This window comes from Falco rusticolus, chromosome 10 (assembly GCF_015220075.1).
Source record: "Falco rusticolus isolate bFalRus1 chromosome 10, bFalRus1.pri, whole genome shotgun sequence".
Taxonomy (NCBI): domain Eukaryota; kingdom Metazoa; phylum Chordata; class Aves; order Falconiformes; family Falconidae; genus Falco; species Falco rusticolus.
In genome coordinates this window covers 14,754,901-14,779,350 of record NC_051196.1, presented here as the reverse complement: position 1 = coordinate 14,779,350, position 24,450 = coordinate 14,754,901, and the positions used below count along the sequence as shown (strand labels likewise).

Genomic DNA, 24,450 nt, shown 5'->3' with positions numbered 1-24,450 from the left:
AAAGCTCACAAAATCGTAGTAATTTTGTAGTTTCATGTAGAGGTGCTGTGTAGGAGAAAGGCAGGAAGCACTTATATGTGCTGTAAACATTTAGCTGGTATGGATTTAGTTTGTTTTGAAAGAAGCGGAGGACTGATCTGGTGGGAAGATATTTTCATTCGTGAGGATGGCTTTAAAATATTGTGCTGCTGACAGCAATAATAATGAAAAATTATTGCAAGGTAAATCAATTAACCAAGTCAATAGCTGTAAGTATTTATAAACCTGAAAACTAGACGAGCTGCACTTTATCCCTGAGTGTCCGAATGCCACAAAGTATTTTGGTTTTAATCGTGAATCTGGTCTTGAAAAGGTCTGTGACTTTTCTTGCAAATCTATAGTGCATTCTTAGCCAAATAACCTTTCTTTTTTGTTTTCCTTGCTTGTAAGCAAACATGCAATTATTTTACCTTCTGCTCATAATTCTTTTTGGAGTATATGGGGAACATCTTGTGTGGAAGTTAGGAGGTGCTTTACAAAAATATAAATTAATATTTAATCATGGAGCTTTAATAATTCAAAAGCATGCAGGCTTTCTGTATTGAATATCTATGTAGTTGAATAAGGACCAGGTATGAGATAACACTTGGCATCAGTATCATAAATTATAGGCAAAAATTAATGATTAAGTGTTATTCATTTCAGGTTCTTAACTAATTTTTAGTCTTAATTATATAATGGTAACATCCTTATTAATCTCTGTTGCTAACCTATTATCTCTATTGGGCTTTTGTACTCCTTTTTCTTCCAGTCATTTGGAAGAACGGTGAGGAAATCAAGAGAATTTATTATACAACTTCAGCATTTTTCATATACTCCAAACTGACTGTCCTTGTTTTATTTATTTGGGTATTTTTCATTTGCAGGTGGGGTGGTTTTTTTGTTTTGTTTTTGGTTGGTGGTTTTTTTTTGGGTTTGGTTTTTTTTTTTTTGTGAGAGGAGGGGGTGTGAAAGGGCAACTATTTGGATTGAAATTACCTGGGGTAGTAGCAGTGCTACTCTTTTGAGTCAGCACTTTGGTGAGCAGCCAGCATTGAATCTGATATCAGAACAGTGTCATGCTTCTCCTGTTTTCAGGTGTGCAGTTCCCCATACATGCATGAGTGTACGTGCTTATGAAGCATATGGAGGAAGCGATCTTGCTGAAGCTTTATCCTAGCCCTGATCCCCTCTCTGTGTGACTGATCATAAACGATCGCTGCCGCTGGCACGAACAAGCAGACAGGCTCATGTGCTGACAGTCTGTCTGAAACTTCCTAGAGGTGAATAAGGGAAGGAAAAGCTTCCTCCTCGCTGTTGGCTGTAATGTACTAAGCTCACCGATTTGACAGTAAGGTTCATGTATGGGCATGGCAGATGAATTCCAAATATATATCCAGTGCTGCATGCTGTGATGTATTGTATCTGAACTGAGAGAGGCAGAAACGTTCAAGATATGTTTAGGATGTTGTAGCTACCGGGTTATATTTGTGTGTAGTATTAGATGTCTCCTTTCTGTACCTGCTGCTGCTTGGGATCTCGATGCACAGCAGTATGACGCCTGATGCTGGCTGGGTCTTACAGACCTAGAGCATCTATGCACATGTGACTTCGGTCTGAAACTAGGTCTGTGCTACAACTCGCATGTGGCCAGAATTAAACTGCATTGCTGGGGTGATTTTCTGATCGCGTGGCATGTTTCATGAGCTGCTCTGGTAGCTCTGCTCAATTACGATGAAGGGTGCTGACAGTTCGCACTGACGAAGCAGTTTTACTTTCCTGTATGTTTCTTTGCTTGGGATTTGGAGCTCCAGTGGAGAAATCTAACTAGAATATCTAGACCTGTGTTACTAGTTGATGTGGTAATTTCTCATACTGATAACTTTGAAAAGAGAATGATACGGGCCTTTGGCAGCCCGAGAAATTTTGAAAACTAAAGGAACTTGCATCTGAGTTCATGGAACTTACACGCTTTAACAGAATACCACCACCTAGAAGATAATTCCCAGGTAATAAAGATTCGTTTAGAGATAAGGTTCCATTTAGATACTATGCAGCCACTTCCTTTAGTTTTATTAACACTTTCCAGTCAAAGGCTTCTAAACTTATATGGATTTTTCTAAGGTTTATTTCTTACTAACAGTCAGGTTGTCAACACTGGAATATGTGCAGATCTTTAGTACTGATATTGTCACATAAACAACGTATTAGCGAGGGATTTTATTCTCATTTCAAACTGAAAGCAACTTTATTAAAATCCTTTCTGATTGTTCAGAAAACTGTAAAGCTACAATCAGTAGTAAAAGAGCTGTGTATCTATTACCCACAATACTATAAAGATTCATTTTCCTCCTCCATTATCTGTCAGCTCAAATTAACAGCCTGTTAATTTATCTATGATAAATGCACTATATTTAATGCAATGGGACAGTCCCTTAATTTGAGCACCTAGCATGGTGTCAGCCTAAATCTTCTTCAGCTGATTTAATTAGCAAAGCTCCATGTTAATCAATTCACAATTAAACTTTCAGACTTGTGCTAGGAAAAAAGGATCCCTTCACAAAACAAAGTATTAGAATTAGGCAAGTGATAAAAGTAATTTAAGTGGGTTTTTTTAGTAAATGTGTTAAACAGTTGATGAATTATTCAACACTAGGTGTCTGTAACAGATTTACAGATTTTAATGAGCTTTCTTAATTTGACTTCCCATACTAAATTGTACTATTTCCTGCATGTTTATTAATTGAAAAGTGTTCATTAACAAAATATATTCATCGATATAATATCTCTTACAAATAATGGCACTATTTTTTCCATATTCAATGATTTATTACCTCCGTGATGCAGAAAAAAACTTTTTTCTTTTTTTTTTTTATATGGCCTAAAATTATTTAACTAGTTTGTTAATTTCTTTATAAGGAATAAAAATGGGATTGTTTTGACTCCTATATTCAAAGTTCTCATCTGGATGTGTTTAATGTCCAGGAATATGGGAACCAGTTGCAGGTGTTTCTTGGTTGTTGCTCTTCCAGCTTGAAGGTAACAAGTTCTTCACGTTGCTGTGTTGAATGACAAATTTCAGAGGGGACAGAAGTCCTTTCTCAGACTTACATTGCATTTCCTTCCTTATATTACTTCCCTAAAGTAGCAGAAACCCCGTTTTCTCAAAACCTGCCTTGACTTCCTCCGTGAGATGCTCTGAGCCCTTACCGCAGTATGTTACATCTCTGGACTGCAGAGGGTGCGTTCAGGGGGTGGATTTATGTTCCTGCACAATATTCAGTGACATTGGTGCTTTACTGTGCCCCAGGCACATTCCCTGGCAGACTGGAAATGGTGTTTGCTCGCTTATCCACAACTTCTCTCTTTATTCTAACCTCTTTGAAAATTCCTCCACAGGTGGGGTTTTGTTGCTCTTGGGGTTTTTATTGAGTGACTTGAATATCTCCTAGCTGACGTGTGTGAAGGGAATTCCTTACGATGCAGTCTAGAGGTTTTTTTTCTTCGGCTTCTCAGGCATATGGTGCAAAAGTTATACATGTTCACATATAGTTAAAGTTAGAAAATGTCCATTGTAAAATGTGAATTATTTGTAATGTTGGAAAGGTTACTGTGACTTTAATTTTAAAGTAAATCTGTACTTTTAAGCTTCTATCAGTTTTGATAGAACTAAGCTGACAAACTTGCACCCACTACTACCTCTAAGAGAAGATCAACTGCCAAGTCCTTGTGTTGCATGTAATTATATTTGTTGATGGAAAGATGACATATCAAACTTTAACAAGCTTCCTTTAATAGCTTTTCCAAGTTCCATTTTGATGTTAAGTGAACATGTGAAATAATCCAGCCTATATATTATTGCATAAATTTGTCTCAGTAAGTTAGTTTTTGTAAACATTCAGTGTGCTTGTAAATGGTGGAAAAGGAGAGAAATAAAAGAAAATAACACATAGGAAGAAATAGAAAGAGATGGGAACAGATCCCCTGACTGTGATGGTTACACATCCTCTATCTCAGGGGTCCTCAAACTTTTTAACCAGGGGGCCGGCGTGCGGATGAAGTGGCAGGCAGTCATCTGTGGCTGCTTGGTTTCCCCCCCCAACCCCCAGCGGGGGGCTGGGGGGGGTGGGGGTGTTCTGTAAATACCGGGGGCCGGACTGAGGACCCCGGGGGGCTGTATCCGGCCCGTGGGCTTTAGTTTGAGGACCCCTGCTCTATCTGATGTAACCTGTCTGTTTTGGTTTTTTTAGCCTGTTTCCCTAACATTAGGGCAGTCATAATTACCAGGACACGCTACATGGGAGATGTGAATTAAGGGAAGCTTGTTACATTCAACAAGCCCTGATATTTGGTAGGGGCACAACTAAGCATGTGCTAAACTGCGATGTTCTGACAGGATAACCATATGCTTATTATTTTGCTGATCTGAGCTTTAGTGTGAATTGTTTAATTCGGGATTTGAACAGAACACGGTTTACAGCAAAAATAAATCCACTGTAGTGTAAAAACTGCATGTACACATGTAACAAAAGAGATTTTTTTTAAATTTATTTCCATAAAGGATGACTATCTGTATTTATCCGAAATGTTAAGAAATAAGCTAAGTGTATACAGATGTGAAGAAATAAGGTAATTTGCATAGCTCATATAGCTGTACTTTCTCAGGTATCATTTGTTTCATAGAGTGTGCACAAACCAAAATAGGAGCTTGCTTGTGAATTGGTAATGGGAACAAAAATCAAATTAAATATGGCTCCTAAGATTTCCTGTCATCTCATTTCACTGCATCACTCAGAGAAAAGATTTCCTCATTTAGGGTGTATTTCTCTGGTATGTGGTTGTTATAAATCCAGGGCTTCCTTTATGGTGTGTGATGTTTCTTCATGAGTTTCCAAAATCCAGGCTTCCCTATATGGTTAGTGATGTTTCCTCATGAGTTTCCATGATCTTTGTCCCTTTCCATAGATATTTTCTTTTTTTCTTTTTTTTTTTTTTTTTTTTTTCTTTTGGGAGAGGAGTGGAACAGTAGCTCTTAAACACATGAATGTGATGGTAATATTAAGCAATACCTTCAAAATAGCTTCTTTGTACAAATTTAGGGAAGAAGAACAGGAGTTCAATACTGAAGAGTAAGGAGTTTAGAAGCTGTTGCCTTTAGAAGCTCCTTTCCAGCCTTTTACAGCTACAGGGGTATTTCAGGGCAACATTTGCTCTCCCCACCTGCCACCACCACCATCGTCCATGTGTGTCCTGTCATCCTCGTCTGGCCGTCCCGTTCTCCCCCCTTCTTTCTGTCTCATATCTTTTTATCACAACTGAGGATTTTAACAATTTCCAAAATACTGTTTGGCTGGGGGTTTTTTTCAGTCTTGTGTTCTTCCTGCATTGACTTCAATCATTATCCAAAGTTATTGCTTTTTCTTACAAATATCTTAAAGCTACCAGGACTGTTTAAGTCCTTGATCCCATTTGTATGGCATGAGATTACATCATCTTTGTTGAACACCTAGCTTCAAGTTTTATTGTAAAATACAACCATTTCCTGTCTTTTTTTTAGATTAAAAGATCCAAACATGTTCTATAATATTCTCTTCAATATAGCTTGCTTCATTCTATTCCCAGTATCATGCCTGAAGTTCAAGAAGAATTCTGTTCATTAGAATTATAGCCACTTCTGAAATACTCCCAAAACAGTCCCGATTTTTGTCCGTGAAGAGATGTTATGTATTCACAGAATTATTAGCATACTTTTTTGCTACGTGAAATGCACATCAAGAGTCCCAGTGCTACATTTAAAATGCTCTAACTGTAATGCTTTATTACTCTGAGCACTTCTCTCTCTGTGAAGTGCGTCTGCCTGTCCATTTCAAAAAGTCCTGGAAAGTTAGGACTTGCTATTTTATTTTTGTGTTGTCCATCTTTTGTTATTTTTGTGATTGTCTATTTAAACTGTGGGGGTTTTGTTCCCATATTGCACAGCACCTTCAGGATAAGGATTAGAATAATTAACTGTGGCTAACAAATGACACACTCACCTAGATAAATTTTGTGATAAGTGATGATTTGTTCTAAAATAGTGTTCCATTTCAGAAAACTTTGTTCTTCACAAATACTTGTACCTGTAGCCTCCAGGGGTACAGGTGTTTAGAAAAGGCAATGATGAACACTTTATCAAGAGATTAAATGTGTTATCTTAAAGTAGAAAAAGAAAAAAGTCCCCCAAATTGTTGCATAACAGAATAACCAAAACATGTCCACCTCTCTTCGATCTAATATATAATACTTTTCCTTTTGTAAAAATAATATACTAAAGATGTTAAGAACTCTGGGATTTTTTAGTTAATACAAGTCCTTTTTCACTGAATAGTGGTATTCTTGGTATTCTTCAAGGCCGCTTCTTTATGGTTTGATTTTTTTTTTTTTTTTTTGGACAACCTAAGTCTTTTTTCCAAAGCCCAACACTTCTTTTTTTTTTTTTTTTTAAAATTCTTTTTAGTGAATAGATGAATGAGACACTTTCACAGTAATGGAAAACCTCTTACTACATCTCAGTGAAGTCCTTCAGAAAGGAGCTGGATACTCAAGCATGCTGGGGAGGAACGACTTTCATGTTTTCTTGAAAGTTATGGGGCAATCAACTTCATGAAAGTATACAAAAGCCAGTATTTAGAAGAAGGAATGCTTTTCCCCTGGCATTAACCACTGAACTGGCTGCGGTCCAAGCTGAATACAAAGCAGTACGTACTTCACCCAGTAGAACCTGAGGTTTTGCTGCTCTGTGACCAGAGTCAAAGACCATCTTGGGCAGTTTGAAATAAATACGTGGGGTGAAAGTGGAAATAGCCCAGGCATCAGAACAGTTTCTCTGAAGAGCACATCCATTGTATTGTTCATGGGGCAGCATAAATTCATTTTCCTCCTTGAATTTGGTATCAGTTTTCAATGTTTTGTTCACTTGCACACCATCAGACAAGGAATGAAAGCAAAATTCTGAAACCAAGGCTCCTAGAGAAACAATGTTTTCCTGGGATTAAAAACACTAACATTTGAGTAAACTTGTTCTGCATTTCACAGACTTGGAAAAAGAAAATATAAAAAATAGATGCTTGGGAATCAGAATATAGCTAGTTCTCACGTAACGAAAATTAATCCCATTTGGTTCTGAGAGTGGCAGTGGCTTGGCTGTACCGAATTTGCATTGAGTGCAGAGAGGACAGTGGGAACTTCCAGCCTTGACATTGTTCTCTTCAGAATTCAGAGCACACACTGGCATTCTCTGATTTCTAATGCTCTGTAGATAGTAACTGTATAGGAGAAGCTTGTGGATTTGCTTCAAGTCATTACAGTTTGCTTGTTAAAATGTTGGGTTTGGGTTTTTTTGCCTGCACTGTGTATTAATTGGATGAGAAAATGACACAATTTAGTCACCAATGCCAGCTTTCTGATTTTTCCACACAGTCCAGGTTTCGGAGTCAGTTCCTCAGAAGCACTCAGACAGAGCTGTCTCTGTTCGGTAACACTCAGTGTGTAGCAGCTGCATTTACAGAGGAAAGCTGCTGGGTGCTGACAACTAAACGGGGTGGGGGAAGTCCCAGATATTGATTCTGAGACTCATCTCGCAGATATGCTTTCTCCTGTACTAGGCTTGTGTGCTGAGCTAAAATCGTGGACCATTTTCTGTTCTTTCTCCCATTAAGAAAAATGACAGTGGTTTTAAATTTTTTTTTCAAAGTGTTTTGATACTTGCAAATTCTTTAGCTGAGGTTCACTCATAAAGTTTCTTTTCTAATAAAGAAAAAAAAAGAAAAAAGAAAAAAGACCCATTTAGTAATAGATATCACACATTGCTGAAATTGCTGAAACTATTGCAAAGTGGTCAATAAACCCAGAAGATAATGGCTAGAAGCACCATAAGTGACTATCTGTCATGCTAATAGTATGCACAAGAAAGGGAAGCGCAGCAGGAAGCGCTGGTACCATCCTTTTTAAGCTGAATCAGTGTCATCAGCCTGTGCTGTGAATCAGAGCATTGTGCAAACATGTATATATATAAAAAATAGATATAATAATATATATGTCTATAATATATCTATAATATAATGTACATAGATATAATATGTCTGCTATTATTAGAGTCGTTTGATAGGGTATGCTTCTATATGTAGCAATAAAGTTTTTATCTTACTACTTCAAATGATGACCAGAGCAAAGTCAGAATAAAGACTCATTTGTGGTAAATACTGTGGAAACAGGAACTAGTGGCTTCTTCATTTGTCTCTTCCAAAGAGAAATGCCAGAAAGAAGGCAGGATGGGAATACTGTGCCAAAAATAGATTCTGCTGTTTTCTTGGAGGAAGGGGAATAATTTGCTTAAGTGGTAGAAGAGGTCAAAGAGTATACCACAGAAGCTAAGAGAGGTAGAAATGTTGGAAATGTAAGGAAGTTTTATCTCTGCTTTTATAGTGATGCTTTGGGATAACAGCAAAGGCTTCCTAGAACAGTTCATGCGAAAGGAAGTCAGCACAGTTCTAACGATCAGGAAGTGCTGAAGAATTTTTAATAGATCCAGGAAAATGTATGACACTGCTGGAATATCTTTCCTGTATAAAATTTTTTATTTGTATTCATTTCATGGAAAAGCAATTTTGGAAGTCTGGACCCTGCTACTTGTGTTAAAAAACAAATGCACACACACACATCAAAATAAACCCAAACCCCAAAAACAAGCAACAAAACAAAAAGCAAAACAAAACTCCAACCTAATCGACAGCCTATAGCAGAAGACAAGAAGTGACAAATGGCAATCAGCTACTTCCCCAATTTGCCTGGCTTTCAATTTTCTTCCTGGCTATTATAACAAGGAGAAGGGGACCGAGGAACTGGTTCTGAATTGAGGACATGCTCTAAGTACAAAGCGGTACTGAGTCAGTAAGAAGATTCTGGAAAAAGCAGTTAGCGTGGTATGCTTAGGTGTTGATTGGCAGGAATGCTGGGAATAACATAATCTTTCTTGTCATGTGTTTGTCACCTGTTTGTATCTGTGAGGTTAGGCCAAATTACAGCCACTAGTTGCTGTCATATAGCTGAGCAAAGTTCAGCTGAGCTAAAAGATGGAGAGTTTGGGTGATTCCTGCTGTAGTTTGAAACTGTTTCAATGAGACAGAAAATCATTTTACTCTTCTGAAGTGCACCCCAGTAACATCTCTGCCATTCTTTTCCTCACTTCTTGTAACCATAGCTTTTGGGAACTGTATTGTTTCCACAAACCAAGATCTATCTTAGTGCTGAAAGGACACACGCTGGATGAGATAATCAAGAGAACCTGAGGGAGAATTAATGTGTGTCTTTGCTGTGTGATAAAACAGTGCAGAGATTTCTAGGGGGAATTTGGAACTTGACTGAAGGGCAGGGCTGCTGGCTGGGGTGCAGTGCTTCAGAAACCACAGTCCTTACATCTGTGTGGCATCGCATGCTGTTGAGCAGGGTCTGTACACAGAGCTGATTTGGCTGTAAGGATCCAGGCAAATCTTTTGGAGTCTTGTGTATTACGTGTTATTTGCCTTGCTGCTCCCCCCAGGGACCAGTAGCCTGTTGTCTTTCCTGTGGAGGGTGAGTGAGTTTGTACTCTCAGTGTGGAAGTATTGGCTTTGATGGATGTCTGTCTGGGAGCCAGACTCCAATACTCTAAGTATTGCTCCACATCCAGACGGTATACTCCTCAATGTCCAATTTGCTTATGTGAAGATATTGGATATTACACAGGATTTGGGGTTTGGCAGAATGATACAGCAATATGCAGAAATCACAAAACAAGTGTAAGTTATACTTGGCAAAATACACCAATTGCAATGGTGTTAACCACAGTACCAAAGTAGTCTCTTATTGGGCTCTGTAACGTGTTTACTGCCGTGGTGTTGGCTGTCCTGTCACCGGGAAGCAGTGTGTGGCTTGAAGCTAGGCTGAGCCTCTTGGTCTCCAAAATTCTGTTGTTAGTTGCTCAGTTTTTATATTCTGTATTGAGCTAAGCCACACATTCGTTCCCCTCATGCGGTTCTGGCTGCCTCAGGCATTCACGCGCTTTCAGTGAACGTGGGGACAAACCTTTACATCACCAGTTATCCACCCAGCTGGGATACAGCTGGCTGATCCCTCTGGACCCCCTCTCGTTGTAGTGGTTTATTGGCCCGTCACGCTGGGTCAGGAGCTGTTTTCAACCCGCACTCCCATACCTCGCTAACGAGAGGCCCTCTGCTTGTCTGGGTTAGCTACAGTGGGTTAATGAATGCTAATGCTTGAAGAAGTTGATTCCATATTTTACTTGGTGTTTCTGTTGCTGTTCTTTAGCAGAAAAAGGACATTCTGCTCTTGTTTATATGGCTGGTAATAAAGATGAGGTCAAACTCTGTTGGCAAAATTTTATTTGAAATTTTCCTAGACTGTAACTTCTTAGTTAAATGAATTGAACCATAAAAAGCAAAGCCCTTTGCTCCTCTAAATTATATTAATGTAACTGAAGAAAAGGCTTTAATTTTCTCTAAAGGTTTTAAAATTTATCTTCCTTTGTACTTTATACACTTAAGGTATTTTAATTGTTCATTATTAATGTTTTAAGTTCACTTAAAAATTTCAAAATTACCTAGGTATTGTGTAATTACATCATTTTTCCATCCCTTTGTGGAAGTTTACACTTAGATGTTAATACAATTTTTTCCAAACTGTTCATGAAAAAAAAAAAAAATATATATATATTCCTTAAATATTGCAGTGAAACCTAGGCTAAAGTTAAGTTTACCACACTTTGACACAGCATTCAATTTTTTCCTCTTGTGATAAATGGCACTGGGAAAACATTAAAGGAGATAGTTAAAGTGGTTTTAGCTTTAGTTTTAGGTGCTAAGTGTGTTAGGGACATCTTTATGCATCGGGAAGTAGACCTGTTCCATTCCAGTGGCTTCTGCAGGTGAAAAGACTTGAGCTCCTGGAGTTTCATGTGTTGTAGGGGGCTTTTCTAGTAGTACCGAGAGACCAAGTACAGCGAGTGAACCAACACTCCCTGCGCACATTTTCCCGTTCTTATTCCTTTGTACACTTTTGATTGGCTTTATATGATATCACAACTGATCAGATTTTTACGTGCACTTTTACTTAAATAGCTTGGAAATGTTAACAGGAACATGTCACTTCAGGGTAAAGGCTAGGTGCAAGTTACTACCACTGGTAAAGCAGTTGCTATAGAGCAGCAAGTCACTGAAGTAGCATACCAATAGACACACTTGTTTAGGCTTTGTTCCATGTTTTTTTCACTGTACTTTTAAACGCATTTTTCATGAAGATTTGGGGTTTTTTAAATCATTCCTCTATCTCTGTAATTTTTTCTTATTTTATTTGGGGTCGGTTATATTTATATCGTCATAATCTGTTTTGGTACCCAACCGAAAACTGGGGTGTGATTAGTAAGAGAGAACAGTACTGCACATTCCTGTCTGGAAGAAAGAATAACCTTCAGCATTTTCTGGGTGCTTAGGACCTTTTCTAAGCTGCTTTTTTTCTGCACTTTTCCAGCTTTGTTTGTTTTTTTCTTTCACACAGTTTGGTATCTATGGCAGAAATTGGGTCAACTACAAGCGCTTGCTGTGCATGCCTATTTCCACTGTACTTAGCTGTGGAGAAATACCAATTACTTGAATGCTTTTGTTTTGATTTAGGCAGTCACTTTTGTTCTTTCATTAACTCTGTAGTTGTCTTAGGCTTTCATTACCTCCTAGCCTTTTCTCCATTAAAAGCTGCTTTACTTCTCCAGGGACATGCAGGTGATGTTCCCATCCAATGCCATGCTTTCTGTTCTTGGCACCAGGGTTCTGTTCTTTTGGCATCCTGGGTACCGTAGGCTCTGGGTCCAGGGACTCGCGGGCATGTCATTGCTGGTTTGCAGACAGGTACCTGAACAGGCACCCGGCCCATAGGTCAGAAGGCTTGGAGAATCCCATTTCAGACCAATATAATTAAACTGCTGCTGCTTATTTATAAAATTGCTGATAACTAGCATGGATCTACTTGCATATTGATCCTTACAGGACCCATTATTATCAGGGGGGAGGATACCCTGTCTGTGTTCAAGAACATTGAGGTGCCTTTTGCTTTCAGTATTTTTATTCATGTTAGTCAAACACCAACCACTTAAATATGAAAAATTTGCTAGAAACTGCACACAAAAATATTTATTAAGCGCAAGAGCATGACAAATACGAAGCCTCCCTTCATCATTGTGTTCTTTTCACTCTAAAAAATATGAAAATTCAGCATTCATGGAGATCAAAAAGTGTGTTTAAAACTTAGGATTTACATACACTGGGTAGCTCAGTATTTCTGTTCTAGCTTCATTGCCATTTCTGGAGCAAAAATAAAACAAACTAGACTAATTGAAGTAAGAAGTGTCATGAAATGCTGAACCAGAAATGTCAAAAATTTTACTACAGTGTTTTTGATCAAAATGAAAAACTTAATTCAGGTGAGATTAACATTTAATGCATGTGGCTTCTTTGCTTTAATACTTTTGGGAAATGAGGTTTGTTTGGTTTTTTTTCTTGTAAGCACTATTCTTCCGTTAGCTTATTTAGATACTCATCCAGAACTATTAATTCTGGGATACCTGAGAGCAGCAGAGTGAATGAGATGTGTCATTTTAGCTGTTGATGCTGGTATTACACTTTAGCTGGTGTTTTTTGGAGGTGACTTCAGTTATTGTTTTAGTTTTAAAGGAATTGGACAAAACCGCCCGTCATCTGTAGCAACTCTGCTGCTGTGTATTGCTCCAAGGCCCTACTTGAATTAATTTTATATGAAAAGGTTAGGAAAAAAAAATGGAGAGAGAATAGCAAAGTCTATTCCATAGGACATATGTAAGGTAGATAGCTCATATTGTGGAAGAAAGGCAATTGCTTACACAAACTTTATTTTTCCTGTAATTGTAGTCTGAGATAAAACAGTAGTTATGAGCTGCTCAGATAAGAAATTTTAAGTGAATATCTTATCAAGATGATAGACTACTCTAATAGCTTCTTTTTTTTTTTTTCCCCACTGTGGTTTTTTGGTTGTTTGGTTGTTGTTTTTTTGGTTTGGGTTTGGGTTTTTTTAATGATGATGTGTATTTGAAGGAGTAACGATAAACAAAGTCCTATAGAAAAAGAACCAGTACTTCTGGAAAGAGTTTTTCACTTAAACAATATAATGAGGTGAGAATAGCATGGAGAGAAAATGTCTGTATCTTGAGTTACTTGGAAAACTCATATCTTTCATTTTATGCTGAATGCTTTGTTTTGTAGAGTTTATTTTCATTGTATTCCCTCATTAAAATGACAGGAGAATTCAAGACAAAGTGAGCATGTAGAAGAGGGAAACACTTTGTTGGATCTGTGACTAATTGGCTTAATATATAACAATATTAGCCACAGCTCCTGAGTTTTGTGTCAGCTCAAAGTAAGTGTAAATCAAGGCTGATTAAAAACCATGGAAATTCTCCTTGTACAAGCACATAACTGATCTCACAAGGCAGAGAACAGTGGAGATTGTCTTCCTGCTCACTTATTGCCCAGGGATTTACTGAGACCTTTTTAGTAGCTTTCCCTGTGTCTAACATGGCATCCCTGTTCTGCAGAAGAGAGATCTATCTGCAGAGGGCACGTAAGCCCTTCCAGACCCGTTCCCAGGGAACTTTCCCCGACCCTATGCAGAAGCTAAAATGCACAGTGCCGTGCATTGCTGTTGCTTTGAACCTTATGAATAACTTAACGAAAGTACGATCAAGTACGTTTTCGGCTGGAGTTTGCCTTTAGGTTATATACCTTCAGAGTGGGAGAAAATTTATCACAAACCAAAAAACGTTTTGTGAAGGTTTTCACCATGCTTACAACATCTCTCAAATTTCAGTGACATGTGAAAACAAATCCCTGATGAGTTTGTTTACTCCCAGTGCTTTGCACTTGTATCCTGTTCTGTGGAAATGTTACTCAGAAGCAAGCTTGGAGATGTGAGTGTTCACTGAGAGTGAAAATAAAAATGCAGCACTATGGAATATTTTTAAAGCTTTCCAGTTGAAACGGGAGCATTGCTTTCTTGATTTATTTTCTTATCCTAGTTTGTCTTGCATAGTTTCCAGAATGACTAAACATTGAAGACAGCTATTTTTGAGAGCTGAACTTTGTTTCATAGTCATAAACCCAATCATTTCAAGGTTCCAAGATACTTAATGATTAAAATCTTTAAAGGAGCTTGCAGGTCTTTCCCGCCCTGGTTAATCTGTTACTGTTTATGATCTCTGCTGCACTTTCCTGAAAATGCTGATCACAAGACGAACAGCAGGACAAATGATCTGTTTGTTTCCTGAGGCATCACCTTCACATTTCTGCACTGATGAGATATACTGCTTGTATAGGAAAATAGATTTCAAACTCCCCAAAACCACAAGAAACCCCCTCAATAATTTGTCCTCTAGGATGGAACACAATGTCTGTGCTGGCGTTTATCCTCTCCTCCAGTGCTTTTTGGCGTTGCTGTACTGCTCAATCCCTTACTGTACTGTATTAACTTACTGGCGTCTTTTAAATGGCAATCCTAATCAAGGATGAGGTTTAATTTTTATAGCTTCTCAAAAGGTAAAGATATCTATTTTTGTGGAGATAATTCTTACTTATTTATAGACTCGCTGTCCTTTGTAATTTACCTTGTAGTTATAGAGTAGTCAAGTGTATCAGAGTATTTAACTTCTGTTTATTTGTGTGTCAAACATCTGGTACTTTACAACTCTGACCTACATTTTTCATAACTGGGTCATGGATTGTTGCTGCAACTATGCAGTGCATGCAAATGTATGATCTAAAATAGTAAGTATTGCCAGTTACGTCATTTTCTTGTACTGGCAAGAATGGCATTTTCCTATATATTGTTGTTGCTCATTAACTTGGTTGACATTCTTTATCTGCCAGATAAAGGTCTACAAAAGATCTCTTTTTACAGGTGATAATTTGACAGTGCATGTATATTCATTTCAACAGGAATTTCATAAACATTGCTACAAAGTTCTGAGATCCTGATTAAAACGTTAAATAACCATTTAACCCAAAGAAACTTGGGAAGCTTTCTTGCGCACTTTCTTGCTGTAACTGTCTTACGACAGTTTTGGGTTTGTTGTTTTTTGGGGTTTTTTTTGTGGTTTTTTTGTTTGGGGTTTTTTTTTTGGCATATAGGAAGGAGTAATAGTATTTTCAACATGTCCTGAAACTAAAAAGGGCGGACAGCATTATGTTTCTGTTTATTTATTTAGTATAAATACAAATATTCTGATTTCAGTTGTTTGTAAAATGTATCAAAGTGTTGATTCCACTGTACTCCTAGATGGTGCTATTTTTAATCCTTTTTAAAAACAGTATATGAAAATATCCAGCCATCATCACTGGCTGAAAGATGTTTGTGTATGTGCAACCTCATACTACAGAAGAGCATGCTACAACAGCTCTTCGCATGGCAGGCTTTCCGTTATTCTATCTCCCAGATGCCCATCACAGTGCAAATAACGTGCAGGCAAATTCCTCTTCTGGCCAATAGACTTATTTTTATTAAGAGTAACTTAAAATCAATATTCAGGGTAGGCATGTCACTAGAAGTGAAAACAGACTGTCTTCTGTAAGATGGTATTTTGCCCTACTGTTATTGAAGTTCTGTCGAGACCAACATGAGAAGACCAAGATGTGTCAGAGCAGTAATTGATCACACTAGTACTTCTGGGATCGTATCATGTACAGCTTGACATAAACCTGGCATGACTAGATGCAGTTAGACCTTTAGTTACAAAAAAACAGAGATGTATTCATTAACCTAGGTATTTTTATGGTATATTCATTGAGCAGCTCACTACAGGCCTTTAGTAAAGTGATGAGAGTAATTCCATACGGAGATCTCTTGTGTGTCTAGAGACAGCAAACATAGTTAATTCACAGGATTTCACAGTAATCAGAGCTTTATAATTTAATACTTGCTTTTAAATGGATGCTCAGTTTAAAACCAAGGAAAATCTAAATGAAAAAATCTGATACTTATGATACTTACTGGTATTTCCTTGAAAGCTATGCTTCTGATGGTATTATTTATGTATGATGGTAAACAGTATTTTGTTGTGATAGCATTGTCCATTTACATGGTTAAAAGATCTACAAAAGAAGGGGATCTATTAGGCTTAATATCTATCAGTTAGCTCTATCACTTAGGCTGTTGGGTGCATTAAACTAGTAGCAGAAAAACATTATTTGGTGTACTTTCATTTATTTTATTAGTGCTACATACAGCAGGTTTTTTTACAGATTTTTTTTTTGAAACAAAATACTGAGTGAAAACCAGAATCACTTAATCATTACTAGTCACAAACTCAGAACATTTGCATTTTCTTTTTATTGTAAACTGTATTTAGCATTAAAAATACATATGTAACTTGATGACATATGTTTTCATACATTCTCTTTGCTGTGGCTTGTATTTAAAGTGTTGGGAAATGCAGTCTTATGGTGGTATTTCATTAGAGTATATGGGATGGTTCATGTGCTTTTTAATATGTGCCGTGTACTTTTTAATAAGTGCAAGTCCACAGCAGTGAAACCTAGGGTTTTATGGCTGTTTGGCTATGTCATTACAAAACATGAGGATTTAATTCCTTTCTATTCCTGAAGTTTCACTTGTGTCATTACTTCCATCTTTGCTATTCTATTGACCCGTTGAACTTTGCTTTTATTAAAATGGGAAGAAAATCATTTCAATCTTAACATAGCCTACAGAGCCACTGTTCACTTATGCCTGTAACAGCTTTTGATGGCAGCTCCTCAGAACACAACCTTATTTCTTGGTGGTGTGAAATGTTTTCACTGCTTTTGCATTGTACAAATAATAGGTCGGTGCCTCTCCTGAAAATGTAAGGAAACACATTTTGAACTTGTTTGTTCTCATATACACTGCCTATGCCTTCTAACGATGCTGTGTCACTGCTAATAGAACAGTTTTTAAAGCATGTAAACCACAGGAGTCCAAGCTGTAACTGCTTAGAGTAATACTTCTCTTATAGGAGTTTGCTCTTGCAAGAGTTAAAGATTTTCAGCTGCCTCTTTTTTTTTTTTTCTTTTTAATGGAAAAGTAACTTAATTTTTCAAAGAGTATTCATTTTCATGAACTTATCATGCGTGAATAAATCTAACCTAAAGGGATAATGTCACAGATTGGAAATAACCAGCCAGAATGGTAATATAATTACTTCAATTTATAAGGAATTTAAGTAACTGTCTGGACTGTAGCATTCTCTGGGCTTGTTACATTGTAATTTTATGTTTTGGAAGCAGTTTGGGTGATTTGATCAAGCATTCTGACATCTCTGTAACCCATTGTGTTGCAAGCCATGGAGCACGTTGCACAGGGAGTAGCACGTAAATTGTCATAAACCTAGTGAGGTTAAAGTGTGACGGAGTGCCTGCTAAAGTCAGACAAGTAACCCGCTGAGCACTGGAACTCTGGCTAGGCTACTGTGACTTCAAGTATCTTCATAATTAACTAAGCTTATAGCTTAGACTCTTCTTGAATGTTGATAGGAAAACTATCAAAATGTTCTTACTTCGAGTGACTAGCTTTCTGTTTGTTTTATCTAGCATGGGTTCAAAAAACTGTATTGCTGATTTTGGAAGAAAGCACTAAGGAAGAAATAATGCCAATTAGCAAATGAAGCAACTGGTTTGTGCGGTGGCGGTGCATAGTACAGGAGTGAGATAGGAGCCCAAGTGATATTAACCACAGCAGACGTGGTTTTATACTGACTGCATTTCTGTGATGTAAATAATGGAATGTTAGCTACTGGATGAAGTAGCTGCAGTTTAAATAAAAGGTTAAATACAGCAGGGTATACACCTACTGCTGACATCCAATTGCTGGAAGAATATGGATTTGTGCCTAATACACAGTGCTTGGCTTTTTAATTAATGAAAAGATGGACATTATGAGCTCTTAATTTGTAATCTGTTAATCTATTTGTTAATCTCCATTAAAACCAGAGAACTAGCAAGGGCTGAAGTGCATGCTAGCAGCCTTTTAAATGTGAAGCTACAGGGACTTGAGAAGCTATGTGTATGGCCTTTATGGCATGTCGTTGTGACAGTATTTGGAAATGTTTGTTTAAAATAAGAAAAAATCCCTCCCTAATTCTTAACAGAAGATAAAAAATCATGAAAAGTTACGTTCTAAAGACACTTCTGCTAGTTCGGTTGCATTTCTGTACAATAGGAAAATAAGTTTAACTCTGCAGCTGGACTAGTTATAAAAGCACTGTCCTTAAGAAATTGAAAGCCCATCTGCCATTTACAGAAACAGCAGAACTTCTCGAGGAATCACCTGCAATCATCTTATTAGAGAGAGTCTCTGCTTCAGACTGAGTGGGACAAGACTAGGAAATGAGGAACCAGCTTCCCGGCTGTAGGATCTGTAGTTGGAAATGGTGTTGTTTACATATACAAGCTCTAAGGTATCAGATTGCTTAGGAGTGGAATTCTCAATTAACTTTGCCTCTTAGATGTTTTTATTTTTTTTAAATAACAAAAGCATCCTTTCTTCATTTATAATACAAATGCAGTGAGTATTAGTCTGAATTTGTACGAGTCTCTAATTTTTTTCAGACCCCACCCTAGGTTTTTATTTGCTTAAAATGGATCATTGACTTGTAAGGTATCAGGAGTTCTGATTGACCTTGGTTGTTTCTTGGGTAAAGGCACCAGCCAGCTCTAACACAACCTTGACTCAGGACGCTTGCGAGGGTGTGCTACAGCTCAACTAATATGCTTGAGTGAGCTTCTAGGAAAGGATCACAGTTTATAATAGCTCGCTGGTATAATAGCACACCTTTGCTTCCCTAAGAGGGGTGTAGCAGCAGCGTAATGTTGCTGGTTTGTTGTGGTAAGGTTGATCTTGTTAGGTTTGTCACTGTCTCCAAAGTGTCAAAGAAAAAATACTGAAATCATGTAAAAGTTCTTCCTGTATATCTTATCTTTTGAGACTTGTGGGATTAGGGTGGATAGCTGTACGGAAATGGTGAGAGTATATAGACTAGTACCTCTAGGACAAACATATCTAGAGATACCTGTGCAGTCTTGCTTTTTGAAAAAAACAAAATCCAGCACACCATAGTTTGGGGCTCGTAGTTAGTTTCCGGGCTGAGGTTTAGGTCCTTTATGCCCTTTTCTTTCAGTTCTGCATCTCTTTTGGACAAGTGGGTTTGTTACTCAGGTTTTCCTGCTACAGAGCTTGGCTGAACTGGTAGTGATGTTAGAAGTAATCACAGGCTTTTCTCTTTCACTTGCCTTAGTGGGTCCTTTAAAACTTGAAGAATAACAGTTCCCCTCTCTGATCGCAATCTGAAATGTCAAGTGCAGCTTCATAAATCACACTTCTAAAAGATTAAAAAGGGGAGAGGGAAACTTGAAGAAATTAAAATTAGTAACTCATTACGTGTTACTGCAATTTGCTTCTCTGCATACATGTTAAAATTGTTTGAGGATTTATGAGACTATTATAAATAGTTGCAAATGCTCTGTGCAAGGAAGTCTTTCTCCCTCATAGTCACATTATTTTTTACTTGCTATTAAAGAGAATAAAGAATAGCACGCATCTGGAGGAAGGCTGGGTCCAGCCCAAAACCTTTTATTTGGAAGTAGTTATAGCTTTGCTTAGCTTGCTTGAAGAGGTTGAATAGTGACGAGGATGATATTTGCAATGAATATTCAGCATAATTTCCTTAGACCCTTGTTCAAAGAGGTGTACTGAGCCAAAGCAGACCTCTGTCAGAGTTGCTTTAAAGTACTTGGTGATGCTTTTATCTGGGGAGCAAGTGAAGTCAATTAAAGCATACACTAAATTTCTGACTTCTTAAAAGTCAATGATCCATTTAAATAGGTGAAAATGTAACGTATGAGGAAAATTTCTCTGAAGGATTACGTAAACACAATTCTTGTTGTGACTGTATGATGAAGAAAGAAGCATGTTGTCATGATTGTTTGAATAATATGGAATAAATTAGTATATTGATTTAAAACAGCGTGTGTATTTTAGGTGATAACTACAGGCAATTATATGAACATGGGTGGCTTATATTTGCAGTAAAGTCAGTCACTGATGGAAAATTGCTCTCAAAAGACCGAGGGCTGGAATTTCTATGTATTCAGGATGGTTTCAGGAAGATTAATGCAGCCTTTATTGACTAAATTGCCATATCAAAGGGAGTGTTATATTTTTTTTTTCCTCTCCAAAAGAGGAAAACTGTCAAGGATTTTTTTAACTGTTTCTGGTGAAGTGACTTTCTCTTTAGGCCAGGAAAGCGTTTGTTTTTACTTCCCCAACTCACCCCCCTGCCACACCCTCACAAATATCTAATGCTTTTTCTGTCTGTATTTTGTCTTTCATATCCTAGCTTTGGCATTTTTTGTTTGGTTGGGTTTTTTTAATAAAGTGAAAAATGAAGAAATCAAGTGTAGATATTCTCATGCCAACAAATTGTATCCAAGTAAGTTCTCTAAGAAGCTGGTTTCCTACTGTAGCAAAAATACAATTTTAATAAAGCGTCAAGCCTCTCTCGCTTGTCTTCTGTGGAAGTATAACTACTTAGTGAACCAGTGCACTAAAATGAAATCTGTGGGAACCCCTAGAGTAAGGCTCTGGGCATTGAAATTCATGGAGGAGCGAACATGTTCTGTGAGCACTACTGGAAACTCTGCACGCGTGGAAAAAAGCAGAGGGTGCATGGCAGTAGAAAATGGCTTGAATTTGTCTGATGAGATGCTGTGATGAACCCTATAAAATGTTATAAAAGCTAATACAATCTTGATACCTTCCGGAGGGTATTTACAGAATGGGAGGTACCTCTGGTGGTGGCCTTAGCACCAGCCTCTTGGTCAAGGCAAGGCCAGTTGGAGCAGGTTGCTCCAGGCTGGTTTGGATACCTCCATGGATGGAGCTTTCTGGCAACCTGATCTTTCTCTCTCTCTCTCTCAATTAAAAACCTTTTGCTTCTGTTCAGTTGGAATTTCCTGTATTGCATTCTGTGCCTATGGCCACTTGTCCTGTCACTGGATGTGAATGATAAAAGTGTGGCTGTGGTGGTCTTCTTTTTTTTTTTTTTTTTTTTTTGTTTTGTTTTTGTTTTACACCCTTCGGTCAGGTATTTACATACATTGGTAAGATGAGCTTTCTCCAGGCTATGCAGTCCCAGCTCTTAACTCCTCTTTCTATGCCATGTGCTCCAATCCAGTGGAGTCATCTGGATGTTCTCTAGTATGTCCGTGTTGCTTCTGGACCGGGAAGACCAGAACTGGACCCAGTGCTCCAGTTGCATCTCAGCAGTGTTGGGTAGCTGGTGACACGCTACCCCGTGCAGCCCAGGATACTGGTAGCTGTCTTCGCCTCAAGGGCACATTGCTGGCTGGTAATCAACTTGGTGGCCATCGCGACTCCCAGGTCTTGTTCTGCAAAGCTGCTTTCCAGCTGGCTGCTTTTCAACCTTATTCATAAAGCACAGGAAATCCCACATTTTGCTGTTCCCTCTTCACATAACTCCCCCCCACTTGTTTTTGTTAGGGATAATTTGAATATACTATGAGATTATTTATCTAAAGTGCTGCTTATCAAATCTTGGAGAAGTTATTTCTCCATGCAGAACCACACAGCCTGGGTTCTTCAGCAGATCATGAGTGTTTCCTGAACTGATGGCATTTACTTTGAGTTAACCTTCAGTGCCACTTCTGCAAATCGGCCTCTTCAGAAAAACAGTACAAATGTTACATTTATCAGCAAGTCTTACAAGAAGCCAGGAATTGTGAAAGGAAGTCAGTTTTATTACATTATTTCCATTGTAATGGCTAAATTTCCAGATTATTTTTACCTACAACAAATCTGGCTGATTCTATCATTACATGAAATGTGCTTAGAAAACATTACGAATGTTTTCTAAAATTTTTCTTCAAAATAATTTTTTCTTGTTGTCATTGCCATATAGCTGCTGCCCTACGGTCATTCTTAATGAGTAAAAAATGATTCCTGCAAAAGGGCTTGAAAAATCCTAAAACTTACTTGGGTCAGCATTAATAAACATGTGTTGTACGGTGCATTTGTTGGAGGTGTAGCTTTTAATACAGCATCTAGTGACTGTCAGTTATGATTACCCCCTCAGGAGGGTCCCGTAAGGCACTTAACTGGTAGCTGTGAATCCTGAAGTACTTGCCTTCAGACCTGTAGATCTGCCTCCAGCACATCTCTCTACTAGGTCTTGTGATAGTCGTTCCTGGTTTCAGCTCTTTTTGTAGAGAATCAAAGAGCATCCCACCCAAAGTTGGTTCTGGCATTTCTAACCACCTCTTTTTCCGAATATCAAAAGTATATTAGAATTTATGATTATATATATATATATATATTATTTATGAGTATTATCCAGGTATCTTGATTACATTTGGATACTTTGTTGATAATTCATATCACTTTCTTTAGGGAATGCAAGTATGAATAAGTGCACTTCAATTCTTAACCCAAAATAAGCAACAAATCAAATCAGATGCCAGTAAATCAGTTGCTCTTTGAAAAAATAGCTAAGCACGTCGTTTCGTAAGTTCTTGACCTCTTCTGGCACTTGCTGCTACTATTGCTAGGTTACTATTGCAGTGACAACGACAATGTGTCTTACTCATTGACATATTAGGAAATGTTAATTAATAATTTTAATTGTTTTAATTTTTAGTCAGTGGAATAATTATACTCTCAGTCTAGAGGAGATTATCATGAAGTACATATACATACAGGAAATACAAAACAATTATGGACCTGACCATCTGCTGAAGTGTCACCTTGCAGCCTCATATAAAATTCTGGTCAGAAGTCCCAGATGCTTCTGAACTGTTACTAATGCGGAAAGGTAGAAACTGCCACCCTGGAACAATGCAAAGATGCATCTAGTCTTATGTTCTCAGTGGTAGTTCCTTCAGAGAAGGAGTATCTCTATGTATATGTACGAAAAAGAATAATTATAATGATTACTATTATTTTCAGTTTATATGTGCTAAGCCATTTATTTATCTGTATTTTTGCCATTCACTAAACTTTTAGGAACATTAAAAAATGTGGGAGAAATAAAGTGATGAAAGTAGAAGCTTGCAAATGTCTGAGTAAAAGATCACTTTTCCAGTCTGCAAAATATGACAAGAGGTTTTTTTTTTTTTTTTTTCCTTTAAGCATGCTGAACCAGCCCAAAACAATGCTATCTTTTTTCTCTAGCTTTCATTTTGAAGGCAGGTGAAATATGTAGCATAAGCAGCCATTTACATATTGTAACTATCGTTAATGAATGAGTCAAACCTTGCTGACATATACTGGTAGAACAAATGCAGGGTGAGGGAAGCGAAAGAAATCGTCTTTTCGTTCTAAAGGCAGATGGATTTTGTCTTTCAGAGAACCTCTTCCTTCCCCTCTCTCTGCCCCTAACAATAGGAGGAGCATGGAAAAAAAAAATAAGGAAAAGAGGGGATATGTATTTAGTTTTGGGCCTCTCACTACAAGAAAGACATGGAGGTGCTGGAGCATGTCCGGAAAGGGGCAGTGGGCTGGGGCACGAGTGCTACAAGGAGCATCTGGGGGAACTGAGCCTGGAGAAAAGGAGGCTCAGAGGGGATTTATCATGTTCTACAAGTAGCTGAAAGGAGGTTGTAGCAACGTGGGTGTTGGTCTCTTCTCCCAGGTGACAACAACAGGACAAGAGGAAACAGCCTCAAGGTGCAGCAGGGGAGGTTTACGTGGGGTATTAGGAAAAATGTCTTTGCTGAAAGGGTGGTCAGGCACTGGCACAGGCTGTCCAGGGAGGGGGCTGAGTCACCATCACTGGAGGTGTTTAGAAGACATGTGGATGTGGCATGTAGGGACATGGTTTAGTGGTGGGCTTGGCAGTGTCAGGTTTGTGACTGGGCTTGATGATTTTAAAGTCTTTTTCAACTTAAATGATTCTGTGATTTTGTATTGAGACTTTAAAAGAATATGTTTGAGACTTAACCATTACTTGCTTTAGTGAAGCTGGCATGTTGCCTTACCTACTAGGCAACGTGAAGGACTTAAATAAGCTCTGCCCAGTGCCTCGTATTGCTTTAACTGATCGTGGCAGACACGGCTTCAGTTTGCAGCCGCTGCCTGTAACTTCTATTGAACCTTCATAAATCAAACTAGCAAAACACGCATTATCTCGTATATTCGTGTATTTAGTTTGCTTCAGAGAGCCCTTATGTGTGCATCTATTTAAACATATTGCAAACCAACTTTTAATGAATATGTATTAAATTCTTCCCAGCATCTCTGGGCATATTCCATTTTTGTGGAAGGGCTCTGCAG

General features: G+C 38.0%; 1 protein-coding gene across 2 annotated transcripts in view; it reads left to right on the top strand.

Moving 5' to 3' along the window:
• Positions 1-24,450, top strand: part of LUZP2 (leucine zipper protein 2) — a 309,887-nt gene that overhangs the window by 155,755 nt on the left and 129,682 nt on the right. The gene's annotated exons all lie outside the window — the stretch shown is intronic.